Source organism: Hemitrygon akajei, chromosome 3, assembly GCF_048418815.1.
Source record: "Hemitrygon akajei chromosome 3, sHemAka1.3, whole genome shotgun sequence".
Lineage (NCBI taxonomy): Eukaryota > Metazoa > Chordata > Chondrichthyes > Myliobatiformes > Dasyatidae > Hemitrygon > Hemitrygon akajei.
In genome coordinates this window covers 153,690,559-153,710,033 of record NC_133126.1, presented here as the reverse complement: position 1 = coordinate 153,710,033, position 19,475 = coordinate 153,690,559, and the positions used below count along the sequence as shown (strand labels likewise).

General features: G+C 39.0%; 1 protein-coding gene across 5 annotated transcripts in view; it reads right to left on the bottom strand.

The window, feature by feature from the left end:
• LOC140725527 (inactive N-acetylated-alpha-linked acidic dipeptidase-like protein 2) overlaps window positions 1–19,475 on the bottom strand; it is a 965,400-nt gene that overhangs the window by 751,115 nt on the left and 194,810 nt on the right. For all 5 annotated transcript variants that reach the window (XM_073041096.1, XM_073041095.1, XM_073041098.1 and 2 more), the window contains one exon: window positions 12,022–12,110. The gene's annotated coding sequence lies outside the window, so the exon portion shown is untranslated. The remainder of the gene's footprint in view (window positions 1–12,021; window positions 12,111–19,475) is intronic.

The following is a 19,475-nucleotide window of genomic DNA, read 5'->3' as shown; positions in this document are numbered from 1 at the left end:
CTGAGCATCCTACAAGAAGGTGAAACCCACGAAAAGCAACAGGCCCAGACAGGGAACATAGAAATTTACAGCACGTTACAAGCCCTTTGGCCCACAATGCTGTGCCAACCAAGTAACCTACTCTGGAAACTGCCTTGAATTTCCCTAGGTATAGCCGTCTATTTTTCTAAGCTCCATGTACCTATCCAAGAGTCTCTTAAAAGACCCTATTGTATCTGCATCGACCACTGTCGCTGGCAGCGCATTCCACACATCCACCACTCTCTGTGTGAAAAACTTACCTCTGACATCCCCCTTGTACCAAGCACCTTAAAACTACACCCTCTCGTGCTAGCCATTTCAGCCCTGGGAAAAAGCCTCTGGCTATCCACACAATCAATACCTCTCATCATCTTGTACACCTCTATCAGGTCACCTCTCATCCTCCGTTGCTCCAAGGGGAAAAGGCCAAGTTCAGTCAACCTATTCTCATAAGGTATGCTCTCCAATTCAGGCAACATCCCTGTAAATCTCCTCTGCACTCTCTCTATAGAATCCACATCCTTCCTGTAGTGAGGTGACCAGAACTGAACACAGTACTCCAAGTGGGGTCCAACTAAAGTCTAACTAAGGGTAGCTAGCAAAGTACTAAAGACATGTGCTGATTAAATGGCTGGAGTGTTCACTGAGATCTTTAAGCTCTTACTTCAGCAGTCTGAGGTACCAACCTACTTTTTAGCAAGCTTCACTAGTACCAGTGCCTAAGAAGAACGTGGTAACCTGCCTCAATGACTATCATCCAGTAGCAATTACATCCACAGTAATGAAGTGTTTTGAGAGGTCTTTGATGAAATATATTAACTCCTGCCTGAGACGTGACTTGGATCCACTCTAATTTGCCTACCAGTGCAATAGGTCCACAGCAGATGTCATCTCATTGGCTCTTCACTCAACTCAACCCTGTAATATCTGGGCAGCAGATATTGATATTGGTGCGTACATCAGGATGCTCTATAATGACTACAGCTCAGCATGCAATAATATGACTCCCTCAAAACTAACCAATAAGCTTCAATACCTTAGCCTTAATACCTCATTGTGCAATTGGACCCTCAATTTCCTCAACTGTTTGCATTGGCAACAATATCTCCTCCACAATCTCAATCAGCACAGTTGCATCACAAGGCTGTGTGCTTAGTTCCACTTGCCTTACATTTACGACTGTGTGGCTAAGCACAGCCCCAGTTCCACTTTCAAGTTTGCTTACAACACCATGTCATGTACCAAATTAAAGATGGTGATGAAGCAGCATATAGGAGGAGAGTTGAAAATCTGGCTGAGTGGTGCCATGACAACAACTTCTTACTCAATATCAGCAAGACCAAGGAGCTGATTACTCAATTCAGGAAGAGGCATCCAGAGGGCTATAGCCCCACCTCATCAGAGGATCAGGAGTGTCGAGGGTCAGCAACTTTAAATTTTTGAGTGCTACCATTTCAGAGGACCTGTCCTGGACTTAGCACACTAGCACAAGTATGACAACACCCCTACTTCCTTAGATGCTTGCAAAGATTTGGCATGACATCCACAACTTTGATGAACTTCTATAGATGTGTAGTGGAGTATATTGACTGGTTGCATCACAGCCTGGAAAGGAAACCCCAACGCCCTTGAACTGAAATCCTACAAAAAGTTGTGGACATGGCACAGACCACCTGTAAAGCCCTCTCCACCTGAGCACATCTACACAAAATGTTGTGGCAGGAAAGCAGCATGCATCATCAGGGACCCCCACCAACCAGGCAGACCTTAATGCTCTGCGGCTGCCTCAGGACTCACACCAACAGGTTCAGGAACAGTTATTACCCCTCAAGCATCAGGCTCTTGAACTAAAGAGGATAACTTCACTTGTCCCATCACTGAAATGTTCCCACTCACTTTTAAGAACACTTCATCTCATGTTCTCAATATTTATTGTGTATTTAGTTATGAATTATTATTTTGTACTTGCACAGTTTGGTGTGTTTTGCACACTGGTGCGATCTTTCATTGATTCTATTATGGTTATTATTTTATTTTAAATTTATTGAGTATGCCCACAAGAAAATGAATCTCATGTTTGTATATAGTGACATATATGTACTTTGAGAATAAACTTACTTTGAACCTCTATCAAATCACCTCTTATCCTCCTTCGCTCCAAAGAGAGAAGTCCCAGCTTGCTCAACCTATCTTCAAAAGACAAGTTTCCAATCCAGTCAGATCTCCTCCACACCATCTGTTCCTCCACCTGGTAAGAAACCTGTCATTAACCCTGCACCTGGCACATCTCAGACACCTTTGGATCTTTGGCTGGGGTTAATAAATGAGAGGACTGATTAACTGCAGGCAAAGTGTGATCATTTTCAAGATGCCAAGCTGTAACTAGGATGTACCCTAAGGATCAGTCCTGGGAATTCAGCCATTTAAAATCTACAGTAATGACTTAAAGATAAAACAAATGTACATGATTAAACATAGAACACAAAACAATACAGTACTGGAGCAGGCCCTTTGGCCCACATTATCCATGCTGTCATATATTTGCATATGGTCTGTATCCCTCCATCCCCTGCCGTTTTTACGGATGGAATCTCTACTAACTCAACTACCAGAGATCCTCTGAGTGAAAGGAGGTAATGACATGGGGCAAATAATATCTGCTGAACCCTTTCGAAGTTAAATTAGATCTTACTAAAATCCTTCCATGCTGCTTAAAATATAGATGATTTATCATTACGTTTCCCAAGCCATTAAACTTCTGAATGAGACTTTGTGGTCACTTTGAGTGCTCAGGGGTGGCAAGAGTCACAAGATGTTGAAGGAGAAACTGTGGCTTTGGTCAAACCACAGTGCATTAATTTAGTCACATTATCATAGGACTTACCATCTTCTAAATGGCTAGACTTAACAAGAGCTTTCCCGCATTCCTGCAGCTGCTGTAAACATTTAGGCTGACTCTCATTATGCATTCAGACTAGACAGTTAAGGAAACTACATGGGTTTTTCACCTTAACAAAACATGGTGAAATCACAAATCTTTTTACCACTATTGAACTACTTTCTGCAATTGCTATCGTAAAATCTACAGCTCATACTAATGGGGATGATGAAATTACAACAGGTAACACACAGATTTACTCCACTGCCAAGGCAGCAACAGGAGATCCTAATGGCCATGTGGTACCCCAGTATGTTCAGACTGCCAACTCTTCCACAAATTCTATTAATGAACCTATACAAGTACTGTGTGATGCATCAGAGGCAAAAGGGACTTCTTGGATGAAAACATACCATGTGCAAGACCATCAATGATGGGTTATAATCAAAAATGAGTGGGATGTGTCAAAATATAGCAGAAAAAGTGGTGGTGAAGTGTATGAATTACAAGAACATAACCCCAGGAAAATATTCAAACACGAGGAAATCTGCAGATGCTGGAAATTTAAACAACACACACAAAATGCTGGTGGAACACAGCAGGCCAGGCAGCATCTATAAGGAGAAGCACTGTCGATGTTTCGGGCCGAGACCCTTCGTCAGGACTAACTGAAAGGAAAGATACTAAGAGATTTGAAAGTAGTGGGGGGAGGGGGAAATGCAAAATGATAGGAGAAGACTGGAGGGGGTGGGATGAAGCTAAGAGCTGGAAAGGTGATTAGCGAAAGTGATACAGAGCTAGAGAAGGGAAAGGACCATGGGACGGGAGGCCTCAGGAGAAAGAAAGGGGGAGGGGGAGCACCAGAGGGAGATGGAGAACAGGTAGAGTGATGAGCAGAGAGAGAGGAAAAAAAACAAACAATTAAATATGTCAGGGATGGAGTAAGAAGGGGAGGAGGGGCATTAATGGAAGTTAGAGAAGTCAATGTTCATGCCATCAGGTTGGAGGCTACCTACCCGGTATATAAGGTGTTGTTCCTCCAACCTGAGTGTGGCTTCATCTTGATAGTAGAGGAGGCCATGGATAGACATATCAGAATGGGAATGGGACGTGGAATTAAAATGTGTGGCAGGAAAATATTGCCAGTTTCTGCCATTGCTGGGCCCTCCTCATTGGAGTCCAATTGTACGTCTTCAAACAGATTTCATGCAGTTCCCGAAATGTTTAGCTATACACTTGTTACTCTATATTTGTTTTCTCAATGGGAAGAAGCCCATCTAGCTCATAGTAATGATGCTGTAACTGTTCCTAAACTTTTAATTATGTGAATCTATTAGCAGGTTTGGAATCCCAGAGAAGATCTCAAATGATAATGGTTATCATCACTTTACCTGCCTGTATGACCCACAATCTATACAGGCAGTAGAAAGACAAAATGATGGCCCTGAAAAACTAGTTGGTTAAATTGTATCAGGAAACCAGACAAAAGTGGTGGACAGAGGTAGTTCCATTGTCTCTCATGACAATGTGCTTTACTCCAAACTGTGTAACAGATGTACTTCTGCATGGGATACCATTAGGGCATCCAATGCACTTGCCACTTGCTCCTTCCCTTTTGGTTAAACAAGTGGACATTGACAGGTGGCTGACAGAGTCAGTGTTACCCACTATGAAAACGGCACTTGCAAGCCCAGCTTGTGTACAGCCTTTCTCTTCCAGCCTGGGAGCCAAGGTCCCCAAGCATACCAAAAGAAGGTAAAGATTCAAACTGGGATTCTAGGGCAACACTTAATATTGGACAGGTCTTTTACTAATTTTCAACTATTATAGGCCTTTAACACAAAAATTAACACTTGAAATGTGTATGATTGATACTTAAATAGACAAATAATGGGATTCAAAAGTGCACAAAATTTCAATTGGATCAATATATGCCAATATTATGGGCTCCAACGCACCATGGGGAAGGTGGAGACTAGGAGAGCTGCAGGGACAGGAGATTTGCAAGATCAACAGGATATTCTGTGGCCAGGATCAAGATTCTGAGATGGCATGTTGCCTCCTGGGTGCCGTAGTCATGGATATTGCCTTAAATAAAGATTGCAGAACAATCTCAGGGATGGAGGGGAGGGTGAGCAGCCAGAGGGCAGAAGTGATGCAAGAGAAAACAGAAGAGCAGTAAGCTGGACAAATGGTGCAATTGTTTATCTTTCAAGTTTTTCTTACGGTCGTAAGACCATGTAGGATATTCGTAAAGCAGAATGCAGTAAGTCTGGTTCAAACAGTAGAGGAGCTGCACAGGCTTGGGTTATTGGAGGACCAAGACCTCCAGGCCCCATATCACAGTGCTACTTGTTACAATCACCCAGGAGAGGTAATGCCAGGAACAGTGTGAGAGAACGCACTGGAATCTGTGCTAGGTTAACAAAATAACTCCCGCAGGCTGGTTCTCCCGTCAATACAGCTCTCTATTGCTTGCTCCCTGGAAAACAATCTGAATTACCTTCACCTGCAACTAACCAAGCAAGAGATGAACTGCTGCTTGTTTATTCTTGCAGAAACACACTTTCAGGACTGTGCATGCACCATCAATCTTTAGGCCATGCCGCTCAAATATGTGCTAGTATTCTTTTGTGACTGTACTGTGCTCTATTATAATTATATATGCTGTATCTTAACCACGAGTGCTGTGTGTGACTATATGTACTGTGCTTTGCACCTTAGCCCCAGAGGAATGTTTCATTTAGCTGTATACATGGAACAGAAAGCATCATCTCAAAAACAGAACGTAGGAGACAGAAACTGAGAGAAAAGGATGGTCCTTACAAGAGAAAGGACGGAAGGAGGTGTAAACTACATTCTCTTGCACGCAGGTATGCAAAAGGAATGTTAGCATTTAATGCAAAGGGAATGAAGTACAAGAATAAAGAAATCGTGCTTCATCTCTGCACGTAGTCATACCAAACCCCTGTAAAATACAACTAAAAGGAATAACTTAGTGGGAGTCCAGATAAGATTCTCTAAATTGCTTCCTGGGATGAGGGGATTTTACTCTTGAGGAAATTTTAAGCAGAATGCAGATATGAAAATTCTCTGGGTGTTCAGAAGAACGAGAGAGATCATTGAAACAGGTAAGATTCTGAGGGGGCTTGGCCATGTCATGCATGTAACCTTCAGGACTTAAGTACAGTAACATTAAGAATACAAAGCAACAAACAAGAACAGGAAAATATTGTGCAGGAAAATGTACAGCACTGAATTTGGCATCACAATAATATTGACAGTGTACACGAAATGGAATTATTTGGTATTTTTAGAAACTCAGGCAAGCTTAAATATTATATATAACAATATGAACAGTTTGGGCTGTGAAACTGTACAGGAGCCTGGCTGCAGAAACAAGCCAAAATACATCATAATAAATTCTTCAACACTGCTAAATAGTCACTAATTTCACAGCTGAAATTTTGTTTACAGTCTTGAATTGTTAATCAAAGTTCAAAGTAAATTCGTCATCAAAGTATATATACGTCACCATATACAAACCCGAGATTCATTCTCTTGTGGGTATTCACAGTAAATACAAAAAAAAGCAAACTAATAATAACAAATAAATAAACAATAAATATCGAGAACATGAAATGAAGAGTCCATAAGTTGTTAGAGCAATTCTGTGTTGGGGTGATTGAAGTTATCGTCCCTGGATCAACAGCGTGATGATTGAGAGCTAATAATTGTTCCTGAACCTGATGGTGAGGGTCCTGAGGCTCCTGTATATCCTTCCCAATGGCAGCAGTGAGACGAAATCATGACCTTGATGATAGGTGCTGCTTTCTGGCAACAGTCCCCATGTAAATGTACTCAGTGGTGGGAAGTGCTTTACCCATGATGGATTGGGCTGTATCCATTATTTTTGTAGGGATTTCCATTCAAGGCCTTGGTGTTCCCCTACCAGGCTGTGATGTAGCCAGTTAATATACTCTCCACCACACATCTATAGAAGTTTAGCAAAGTTTTAGATAACATGCTGAATCTTTGCAAATGTCTAAGAACGTAGAGGCACTGCTGAGCTTTCTTTGTAATGGCATTTACTGCTGGGCCTAGAACAGGTCCTCTGAAATATTAACACTGGGGAATTTTAAGATGCTGACTCTCTGCACCTCTGATCTGATGAGGACTGGCTGATGTACCTTTTGTTTCCTCCTCCTTAAGTCAATAATCAGCCCCTGGGTATTACTGACATTGAGTGACAGATGGATGTTGTCACACCACTCAGCCAGATTTTCAGTCTCCCTCCTATATGCTGATTCATCACCACCTTTAATTCAGCCAACGACTACAAACTTACATATAGCTTCGGAGCTGTGCTTAGCCACATAGTCATGAGTACAAAGTGAGTAGAACAAGGAGCTAAGCACACAGCCTTGTGGTGTACCTAATGGCGATCGTGGAGGAGATGTTGCCAATCGGAAATGACTAGGATCTGCAAGTGAGCAAATCGAAGACCAGTTGCACAAGGAGGTATTGAGACCAAGGTCTTGAAGCTTATTGAGTAGTTTTGAGGGAATGATAGTAGTGAATGCTGAGCTGTAGTTTATGAAGAGCATCCGGATGTATGCATCTTCACCGCTCAGTGTTTCAGAGTTGAGTGAAGAGACAATGCTGTTGACTGGCTGTACAGTAGGCAAACTGGAGCAGATCCAAGTCACTCCTCAGGCAGGAGTTGACATGTTTCACCACCAACCTCTCAAAGCACTGCACCATAGTGGATGTAAATGCTACTGGACAATTGTCACTTTCTGCAAGTTCCCATGGCGCTGAGTTAAAATAGTTCTAAATCTCTACCACCTCAGATTAGGCAGCTCGGGTTTTTTCTTCATCGTTTGCTATACATTGCATGTTTTGGAGCAGTAATATCCAATTTGAAAAATAACATGCTAGAAATACATCTTTAAAATATGAATCTGGTTTATTAAAGATTGGTCTTACAACATAAACATGCATAAGATACATTATAAAATGATGTCACACATTCATATACTCTACTGAAGGGTTGGTGCTGAATGGATCTTTGTCCTGGTGAGAGAGTCTAGAATAGGTGACATAGTAGTATGGTAGTAAAGATTACTACTGAGGATTGAGAGGAGGAGGAATTTCTTCTTTCAAAAGGCAGTCCATCTTCAGAATTCTTAACCCCAGTAAATAGTGAACAAAATCAAAGAACTGAATTAGTCTAATGGCAAACCATTTTCTGGGTATCCAAGATTCAGATAGATATCTATATTGAATAGATATGGGACTATGAGGAATGGAATAGAAATGGAATTGAGCATGTAAGCCTGATTAGCCATGAATTATGACCAAAAGCTCACTTGAAATATCCCTGCTCCTTTTTATCTGAATCTCATTTGTGAGCGCATTATATTTTCACCAGCTAAATACTTGATCACTGGAAAATTAAGCACACTCTGCCATTGTCCTCTGCTTTCTCAGTAACAGTCACTTCCAATTTATGGTGAAGCAGTAAACATTTCTTGTTGAAGCTACTTCACAACTGCTTTATAAAATCATCTAAATATCTTCCTATGGAGTGATAACAGCATGAGGGCTGGAGCACAGCGAGGATACACCGAAAATATGGAAATAGCACAGCATGAATTCTACATTTTGAAAATACATCCTAAATAATGTAGTTTCAAGACAATATTCCACATTTTCAACGTTGGTATTTGATTAAGATTCAAAGCTCAAAAGTAAAGCACTTCCTACCTAATAGCATTTTACTTGATGGATTAGAGTGTAAAGTCAAAACGCCAATTTCACTAAATTCTAAATTAATGAACTCAATAGTTCTAAATGACTGAGGGTCTAGTGTGCAAAAAAAGTCAAAATACCCAAGGTTAATTAATCCCCAATGTGAACATAAATAATTGCTCCACAGACACTTTCGTTAAAGATTATCCAACCACAATTTCTAAAACTTAATTTCATCCTTGTGAAATGCCTAGGCACTTCTCTAATGGAACAGAAGCCAGAGAAAGCAAACCATCTTTCAGAGCCACCATACATCTGCCGTAAAATGGCTTGCAAGTCCAAAGATAGCAAAGGAAGTCAGTTAGGCAGGGGACTAATGACTACCTCTATAGTTCCTTAAGTATGCACAGTTCCTGGTCTTGTCTATTTTTGGGAAAGAAACTGACTGCAGGCTACCTAAAACTTTTCTTCCCCCACAATTCTGATATTTCCTTGACATGAGCAGGTTTGAACTTAGAGTCTTGGATTTCTGCCCCATCTCTTGCCCTTGAAAGGTGAAAGACAGTTTTGATTACAATTCTTAGACAAGGACCAAAACAAAACACTAATATAGATACCTACATGGAAACAGCTCAGAGTTCTCTTTATTATTAGAGATGAACTATCTATGTATAATTACTTACACTGACATTGTCAACCTACATATAACAAAATTAGCTGAAAAAGATGGATCTATGAATTGATAAAATAAACAATGCACAAATGAAAATATTGCTTATATTATGGGAAAACATTGTTCAAAGTATAGGAAAGAAGTATCAGTAAAAGGAATACATTTTTTCCCTGAACAAATGACTTTAGAATTAAGTATCCTCACATCAGCTCTTACACTCTAATGCAGGCAACATCCAGGTAAACCCCTTTTGCACCCTTTCCACATCTTTACAATAATGGAGTAAACAGAACTACATACAGTTCTCTGAAAGTAGTCTGACTGATGTTTTACATAGCTGTAGTATGACCTCCTTACTCGTACAATCAACACCCTACCAATGAAGGCAAGCAGGCCATATGCCCCATTTACCATCTTATCCACCTGCACAGCCATTTTCAGAACTAAGGATTTGGACCCCAAGAACTTTCAGTACGTCAATCCTGTTGAAGGGCCATTCATCACATACGTTCTCCTTTCATTTGACCTCCCAAAATTCAAAACCTCTTTGCTCTATCTGCTGCTTCTTTGCCCATATTTGTAACTGACTTACATCCCACTTAATTCTTTGATAGTCTTGTTCAACAACCTCAGTATCATCTACACAGCATTTTCATTTAAGTCACTGATATACATTTGGGCTATGTTTTAACTGCAGTTTCTCCTAAATTCAGAAATACTTTCATTTTAAAAACTGCCTTTTAAATATGCTTAATTTTCAAAGCTGGGTTAGAACTGAGAGGAGACATAATTTTGCATTGAGGTTTTAAATATTCAGAAAGGTGTAGATCACAATTATTTAGTACATTGAAAATGATGGAGAGATTATTTCTGGGTGCAGAGAGATACAGGATTCTGGCAGGAAAATTGAGGCATACTGTTATCTATATTTGAAGGATGCTTGGCTCATTCCTACTATTAAAATCAACTATTTATCAAGTGCTGAATAAATAAGAACTATTGTCATTTTTAAAAGACTATAAATGTTTTAAAATGTTTAATATTAAAAAGCATAACAAATGCCAAGTTGGCCTTCCCTATGTTCACAGGATCAATAACCCTAACCCACCTTAAGAAAGCCAAGAACACAAGATATGATCTGCAACCTGACTGTATAAGCACTGCAATGCTTTTTGTTTGGGCCTGACAGATAGTCCAATGGCAGAACAGGAATTTAAATATCCCAAAGTTCAAAAGTTTAAAATACATTTATTATCTGAGTATGTATATATTATACATACTAAGATTCGTCTCCTTACAGGCAGCCACAAAACAAGAAACCCAAAAAGAGCCCATTTAAAAAAAGACCAACAGCACCCAAATCGTGCAAACAATAAAAGCATGCAAGCAGCATTCAGAACAAAAGTGAGTCCATAGGCACGAAGCCCAGAGCAGCCAGAGCAGGCCCACAGCCTCAGCTTCAGTTTATCACATAGTGGAGCAAAACGTTGCAGGCAAGAAACCCGGAGCAGGGCAAACATCACAGAGCAGACAGCAGAAATGGCCCAATCCCTTGCCCTTTCAAACTATCTGGTGTTTAAATTGTCCAAACATTGAGTTGTTCCTCGCTCTACGACCCAGGCCCTGGTGCTTCGATGTACTTTGGGCCTGAACCTTGGCACCGCATTTTGGCCTGCACCCGACATTTCCAAATTAGCCCGGCCCTTAGTTTGATCAGACCTCACTCTCAGTTTAGGTGGACAGGCTCCAAAACTCCTCCTCCTCTGACTTTTCTCTGCTTCGTACGTCCCTAGTATATGACTTCCAATACATCTTGGACTCCTACATCTGAATGAGCATGCACGGATGTCATGCACGGAGCATGCTGAGGCACGATTCATGGGGAGCCAGCTATCCCCTGAAGAGCTATGCAATGTCAGTCACCTTAATTTGATGCAGTGACTCTGGTACAAATATTCAAAATGTTGATTACATGCAAATGTTCAAACTAAATTTGATTACACCTTCTATTATTATTCTACTATCATAATCACAATAAATATCACATTAAAATACTCAAGCCAAATGTCAGCTGGCAGCTTGATTGGTGAGAGGAAATCTAGATGAATCATGATTATCTGCTCAAATTGCATTAAGATGGCAACACACATTTTCAAAATATAATGCTTCTCAAAATCAATCACAATTTATATGCGAGAGGACACAATAATCCAGCAGAACACACTGACAAAAGTAAATGCTACAGATTAAAACATTGAGATTAATATAACTGAAACATAACCCACTTGCAAGAACAAAAAGCATGTTAAATACAAATATGGGTTCGACAAGTCAAATGAGAATATTAGCAGGCTTTGTAAACAATATATGGACCACTATGTGTTGACTATTATATGATAATGTATAGTAGCAGGGTAAATCGCATAACCATACAGAACACTCCCTGTCAGACAAATTCTCCAGTACAGCTGACATCACTAAACTTCAGCTGTATATGAATAAACAGACTAATAGTCTGAAGTCTTATATTTCAACATTGCTGTTTAGAAAACATTTATGCAGGATATAAATCCAGCATATTCATTTTAATAACTATTTTCCAATATCACATGTGTGTATATGTATATGTAACAAAAATAATGGGTTAATTTAATGCTCCACTAGAATATGGTTAAAAATCAAAATCAGATCTTACTTCCAATAAGTTATTTGCACTTTTAACTCCTTCTGTTGTTCTCTTCAGTGCAGTGATGCTAACATTATTTCCATCATTAACATTTGACTCTAAAGAGAGAAAAAAATGAGCAAACAAATTACAATGGCAAGATAGAACAAGTGAAACATAGATAAGATATTGCAATTCTGAATATAGTCCCAATTGAAGGACAAGTTCTGCACGATCCCCAGGTCAACCCTTCAATCTTTCATTAATGCCTGAGTTTGACTGAAAATACCAAGTGCTGCATCACCCGGGCTTCGAGTTAAGTGCTGCTGACAGCCCATGTGTAAACTGTTAGCACAGCTGCCATAGCTCTGAATCTTGGTTCTGACTGGCTTGCAATCAGTTCCCACACAAAGAAATCCATGGACTAAACTGCAACTGCCCTGCTGCTTCAGTTTTTTTATAATTTCAGTGAAATTTGCACATTGCGATATTCATCACTATTTCTGAAACGAATCCAAGAGCATTTTCAATTAGAAACATGCATTAAAAGCTTGACCAAGGTTTACACTGGAGAAAATACAAGTAGCAGTACCAAATTATATACTTATACGATCATTTAATGTTACTTGCAATAAGCAAATTCCTTCAACCTACTCCACAAAATTACTCATTGTTACAATGAATATTATTTTATGTTGCTCCTATCATTTTACCATCTACACTTAAAATTACTCTTTCTTGCATGCTGTGCGAAAATAAACATTAAAATCAGAAAGCTCGCTCTCTTTTAGCCTCCAGTATTTTCCCTTAATGACATTATTCATTTATGTTTTTTCAAACCACAGGGAACATCACTGCCAAATCTGATTCTCATGTTATTTAATAAAAACAAACATGCCTTTAAAGTAGACTTTAGTTAGGTAGTGGTCTAAAACATCAACACTAATTAACTTTGTTTCACCCTAACACAAGACTACTTGCGTCAAATTTACTTGACATCATCTTACTCGGAACTTAATACTTTCCAGGGCATTGAAACATGCAGTGCCACAGGGTATATTATTCCTCCAGTTAAAGGCAAATGCTATTACATTTCATCCCTCAATGAAAATTAAATTATTCTTTTTAAATAAAATTTTAATATCCCATTTGAGCACTACCTATTTATAGTGTGGTAATTGCAATTAAAAACATCAACAACTCAATGAACTAAGTTCTTACAAGCTCAAGAGAAAAAAAGATGTTTTAAACAAGTTAAACTTAATGTTTTCCTTTTCTTTAAAGTTATTTCCTCCTTGACAAACAAATTTAGACCTCATTACTGGAATTTGATTCAATCTACTTGTAATGAGACTACCCAATTCAAAAATACAGTAGCTTCCAGTTAATTGGGTCATTGGTTAATCGAGGCAGCTGCTTATTTGGGACAACTCTTAAACAACAAAACTAATTGAGAAACTAGCCAGGATTCCCTTCATTTATTTGGAGACTATTCCACTTAATTATGACAGGAGACTATTGCCAAACAACTTCCAACTAGCGTCAGATGCACGCACTTGTGTGGCCATAAGACACTACACCATACTTGGAGTAAACAGTTTTTTTAAGTAGCGTCAATTGCATATGCCTATGTTCAACAGCAGTGATTTTTCTCAATTAAAGTTGGCAAGAAGTAGGAATAGGACAATTCAGAACTATTTTGCTCATCAGTTTCAAGCATTCAGGCTTGGAGATGCCATAAACGGCTGGGAGTGAAAATAAAACAACTTCACTTTTTCAACAAATTAGGAACTATGAAAACTTTGAAGGTATCAACAATCATCTTGAATGTTACAATAAAAATAAAGATTTGGATGTTGCAATTGTCAATAGCATTGTATGAAGGTGGTCCATTATCTACACTAGGTGCTTGTACTGATTTTGTTCATTTGCACTCAATCAAATGAACACGGCAGATGAATTCCTCCATCAATAATTATTAGGAATAAATACATAGTTTTACAGTACTACAGTACTATTGATAGTGCCTAATTTTTCTGTATTTCATTTAAATATCTAATTTGTTACTCAGTTAAATGGTAGTTTGTCTTTTTTATACCTTTTTAACCATTTCCATGAATCCTCAGCTATCTGGGACAGCTGCTTAATTGGGCCAAATTGTATTGGTCCCAATAAACCAGAATCAACTGTATTTTTCTTTATCCCAATATTCATTGCTCTTATTTGCTCATTTTCAGGACATGGGTTTCATTGGCAGGAATTGCATTTATTCACCTGATTTCACTGCACTTGGGAAGCTGGTGGCAAGCCATGTTATTCAGCACTGCAAGGCATTGGGTAGGTATACTGTCTCAACATGGGAATGGTTGCAAGTAAGGATATTATACAACTTGAACCAGAGCCTTCAGGTGGTGGTTTTCCCAGACGCTTGTTTCCCTTTTCCATCCTGGTGAGAGGTTGCAGGTTTGTGAAATACCGAATAAACTTGGAAATAGAGCTATGATACATGAAAGGACTGACCACTTATTTTCTGAGGAGTTGTGAATGGATTGGACATCTCTCCTTCCAGCATGACCTGTGTCCCACCTGGCTGATATACACTGCTCCACTTTCTCAGGGAATCCTGTAAATGTCAACTGACTGAGTCGCAGGTTATCCTTAACCCACATAAAATGTGATTTCAGCTTCCTTACTTCTGGATGGTAGTAATCTGGTATTACTTCAGGATCCTGCGATCCTTCCAGAAACTCTGAAATATAAGGAAGATAGGCAGTAGCAGCAGATTCCTCCTGTTGTTAGGTTTCCTGGTTTTTCCTTCAACCCTTTTAAGGGCCCAATTGATTTCCTTTACCTTATGGCCAATCTGTCAGAACATTGTACATAATCGTTTTATTTCCTCATGGAGACTCTCCAGGTCCGAAATGGTTTTCTCATGGAATGCCATTAAATATCATTACAGTAGCCTTGGCTAGTATCTGCAGTGGATGATAAACAATGCAGTTCTATTGAATGGTAGTAGACTGGACGATATTGAGCATTTAATTGTTGTTGGAGCATTCAGGCAAGTGGAGAGCACTCCATCATGCTCCTGACTTGTGCAATGCTGGAAATAATCCAGGGTCACAGAGGGTCAAATGATAACCAGACTTTGACCTTCTCTTGTAATCACCATGTTGAAGTAGTTGATTCAGCTGAGCACGGGCATTGTTGACCTCCAGGATGTCAATGTGAATTCCGTGTTTGAAATCGCATTGAATATCAAGAGTGGGTGTCATTAGATTCTGTCTTGTTGGAAATAGAGCTATGATGCATGAAAGGACCGACCACTTTATTTTCTGAGGAGTTGTGAACGGATTAGACAGCTCTCCTTCCAGCATGACAAAACAACAGCACTAAGTCTCTAGACTACTTGAGGACAACTTGACCATCTTGAGGAAATTCTGCCCCCGGTTTCAGCAATCTGAATGATTGATTGAACCACAACTCCAAGACAGAGAATCATAAGCAGAACATGAAATGATCTCTAGAAAGAAAATGAAATTGACCAAGTCTACAGTCAGTAATTATCACCACAATCAGCTGAAATGGCTACCTTAAAAAATACTCAGCTAGAATGTTCGGCAGTGGCAAGATTAGATTTGTCCCTACACATTGATCAGATCTTGCATATCAATAAGCTGCAATTAAAGAAAGATTGCCAAAACCCGTGCACATGTGTGAGGCATGACTTCATCCATTGAAATGATTTCTCATCTATGTACAATGATTTCAGATTTACCAGAGCCCCACACAGTCAAATGCTGCTGTAAAACGGCTGAGATGAGTTGAATGGTCCAGACAGAAAAAAAACACTGGGCACCAGTGAGTAGGTTAACTTCAAAGGCCACTTTCATGAAATGCTGCTGATTGATAAGCAAGATATGACTGATATATTTAAAAAAAACCAGCCTCACCACAAGCACACATTTTGACCAAATAATAACTCTTCAAGCCAACAATTTTAGCTTCATATACTAGTAATATTTAACTCTAAACTTATTGTTTTGTTTTATTTCTTTTCCAACCACAGTGCCAATTTTGAATTAGCAATGGGGATTCTTTGGTTGTCTTTCAAAAAACAGCTCAGCTAGTGATCTGTCAATAAACGGTGTGAAGACTATTTCACTATTATCAGAAAATATGTTTGTCCGCAATCCAGGGATAGATGGATTGGGAATTTGGACCCAGCATTTGATTAAGGAAGACATTTGTATTAATTTGTACTGTGTTTTCAGCAATTCCATTACAAGCCATGGATCTCTGGTACATTTTCCATCATTTTTAAATTTAATGAATAAACCTGAGGTGTGTCATCCAAGAGTTTTCTCAGGAAGCCTTGAATAAATCCTCCAATGCATTCAATATCTTGTTCTTAGATGTTTTATCACTTTGAATAACATTTATAAGAAATAAAAGTTGGCTTTCTAATGCAACAAAATCTCTATGTTGCCACTCCATCTATTAGAAAGCCATTCTCATGATTATAAGGGTATTCATTTTGGCTAATCAATTGGGAACTGGTGCACAACTCCTTATTGCTTTAATGTTTCTTACATAACTCAAGACAACACAAACAACTCCATGTTATAGGAGGAAGAAATAAAATTTCTGCTCACCTTCTCATTCATTCAATATCATCACAGCTGATTTTTTTTCTTTTCGGAACCATTCTCCTGTACTAAAACAATATTCCTCAATCCCTTAATACCCCAAAATCTCACCTCCATCTAAAGTATTTCTGTCTCAAGCAGATAAAGTTGAGGTCCATGTTTATGTGATTCACTAACACAGAAACTGGCAATTTTGGGTTTAACATTGATATCATGGTCGTTTGAGATGCTCTATAAGCATACAAATATGGAGCCTTTTAGACCACAAGACCATGAGACACAGGAGCAGAATTAAACCATTTGGCCAATCAAGTCCACTCTGCTACTCAATCATGATTGATTTATTTTTCCTCTCAACCCCATTCTCCTGCCTTCTCTCTATAACTAAACAAGGCTGCACAAAGAAGTTGTTGATTGTCCATCCACCACAGATGCATACTTCAATATAGAATTATTTTGTGGCTGGTTTTATCTTATCCATAAAGTTGCAAAGATAAATAAAGAGATTCATAACTGCTTCCTGCTAATACAAGTGTATTTGGGCTTATTTGTCATCTCTGAACTTGTGTCATTGCTGAACCATTTTTTTTCTGTTCTGTAGATTACATAGACATATAATTCTATCTGTATTCTTCATGCACTGAAAATAATCTGGACACTGTCAATGACCTTAAGAAAATTTCATTCATTTTCCCGATGTCAGACACAGCTTCTCTTCATGAGTAAATTCACAGAATCATTCATCACTGCCTAACACAGTAATACTAATCAAAATTTTCTCCCCCCTTCAAGCAAAATTAAACTCAGCAGGGAATCAAAATAAGAACTGGAATGGCCATTGGCTTTATGTCTCCTCTACATGGCTCTTATTGACATTAATGGAGAGGAGAATCAGACCAAGTATTAAATGGAAGCTGAATTGTTTAAGCAAGTTTTATCCAAATGTATCAGTTACATAACATACATGAAACATATTTTATTTCCCTATTACATTTCTAACAAAGATTGTTTGTACTGGTTTCAAAATAATAAATTAATTCTAAGCTTTCCTGCTATTGCTGAAACTTGTAAAATGATCTACCTTTGTTCTATCCTCTGTCAAACAAAGCTTCAGAGATAAAATGCAACATGAACATGAATCAGTTCAACTGGAGCAACATTCAAGAATATGAAACCATTGGCCTCCAGACATGTAGCTGTCACCACAAATACAGCCTCTGCAGAATATGAAATACAAGCAAACCATTCAAGTTCACATTAATTATGTTAACAATAACTTATATTTAAACAATGCAAGTAGTAATCTTCCCAATGAGGGCATTTGCACAACTGTTATAAAACAAAATGTGACTCAAGGGACAGAAAAAGAAATCATGGATCTTAATTAAAGAGGCAGGATTTAAGTGTTTTTTTCTAAAGAAGAGAGAAATGTTTAAGATAGGAATTCCAGACCTGGGGCCTTGGAAAATCAGAAGCACAGATGGCACAAACACAGCAGTGAATAAAACTGGAGATACAGTACTTATTGGCAAGAATTATAAGAACTAAGACATATTAGATCATTATAGGGCTAAAGTAATTACAGAGATAAAAAAAAGTCTATTCAGGCAAGGATGATAATTTTAAAATTGAAAACAGGAGCAAACATAGTTCAACAATCATAATGGTGTGGTGGTAGTGAATGGGAGCCAAGTTCAGGCAGGGGCAGCAGTGCCTTGTCCAACTCAAGGTTATTGAGGCCAGCCATGAATGCAAAGGAATAGTTACCTCGAAAATGCAAAAGTGAAGACTTCAGCTGCATGACACCTGAACTAGGGGAAGAGCTGTTGTTATAGAAGTCACTGATCTGAGAAATGGAACAAATTTGTGGTCCAAGGTTTTCCTCATGTCAAGTTGTGGCACTAAAACTGCAAAGAGTTGTATTCCATTTCAAACAAGCATGCAAAAAGGAAAATAGAGGTGGGTTACTACTGCTGGTTAAAGATAGTAATACAGTGAGGAATAAAATTAGCTTAGATGAGGTGGAATATGTATAGGTAAATCTAAGTAATAGCTCAGAGCATAAAACTCTAGTGGGTGATGTGTACAGACCCTCAAAGGTAGTGGTGATATAAGGAATGGCATTAAATAGGAAATTAGAGGTGTAAGACCACAATAAGACATAGGAGCAGAATTAGGCCATCTGGCCCATCGAGTCTGCTCTGTCATTCAATCATGGCTGATCCTTTTCCTCTAGCTCCTCCTCAACCCCGTAACCTTTGATGTCATGTCCAATCAAGAACCTATCAACCTCCGCCTTAAATACACCCAACAACCTGCATGTGGCAACAAATTCCACAAATTCACCACCTTTGGCTAAAGAAATTTCTCCACATCTCTGTATTGAAAGTGCCTCCATCTTTCCTGAGGCTGTGTCCTCTTGACCTAGACTCTTCCACCATGGGAAAATCCTTTCCACATCTACTCTGTCTAGGCCTTTCAATATTCAAAAAGTTTCAATGAGATCCCCCTCATCCATCTAAATTCCAGCAAGTACAGACCCAGAGCCATCAAACATTCCTCATATGATAACCCTTTCATTCCTGGAATCATCCTTGTGAACCTCCTCTGGACCCTCTCCAATGCCAGCACACCTTTTCTAAGATGAGGGACCCAAAACTGTTCACAATAGTCAAGGTGAGGCCTCAGCAGTGCCTTACAAAGCCTCAGCATCACATTCTTGCTCTTGTATTCTAGATGAATGCTAACACAGCATTTGCCTTCCTCACCACTGACTAGACCTGCAAGTTAACCTTTAGAGTGTTCTGCACAAGGACTCCCAAGTCCCTTTGAATC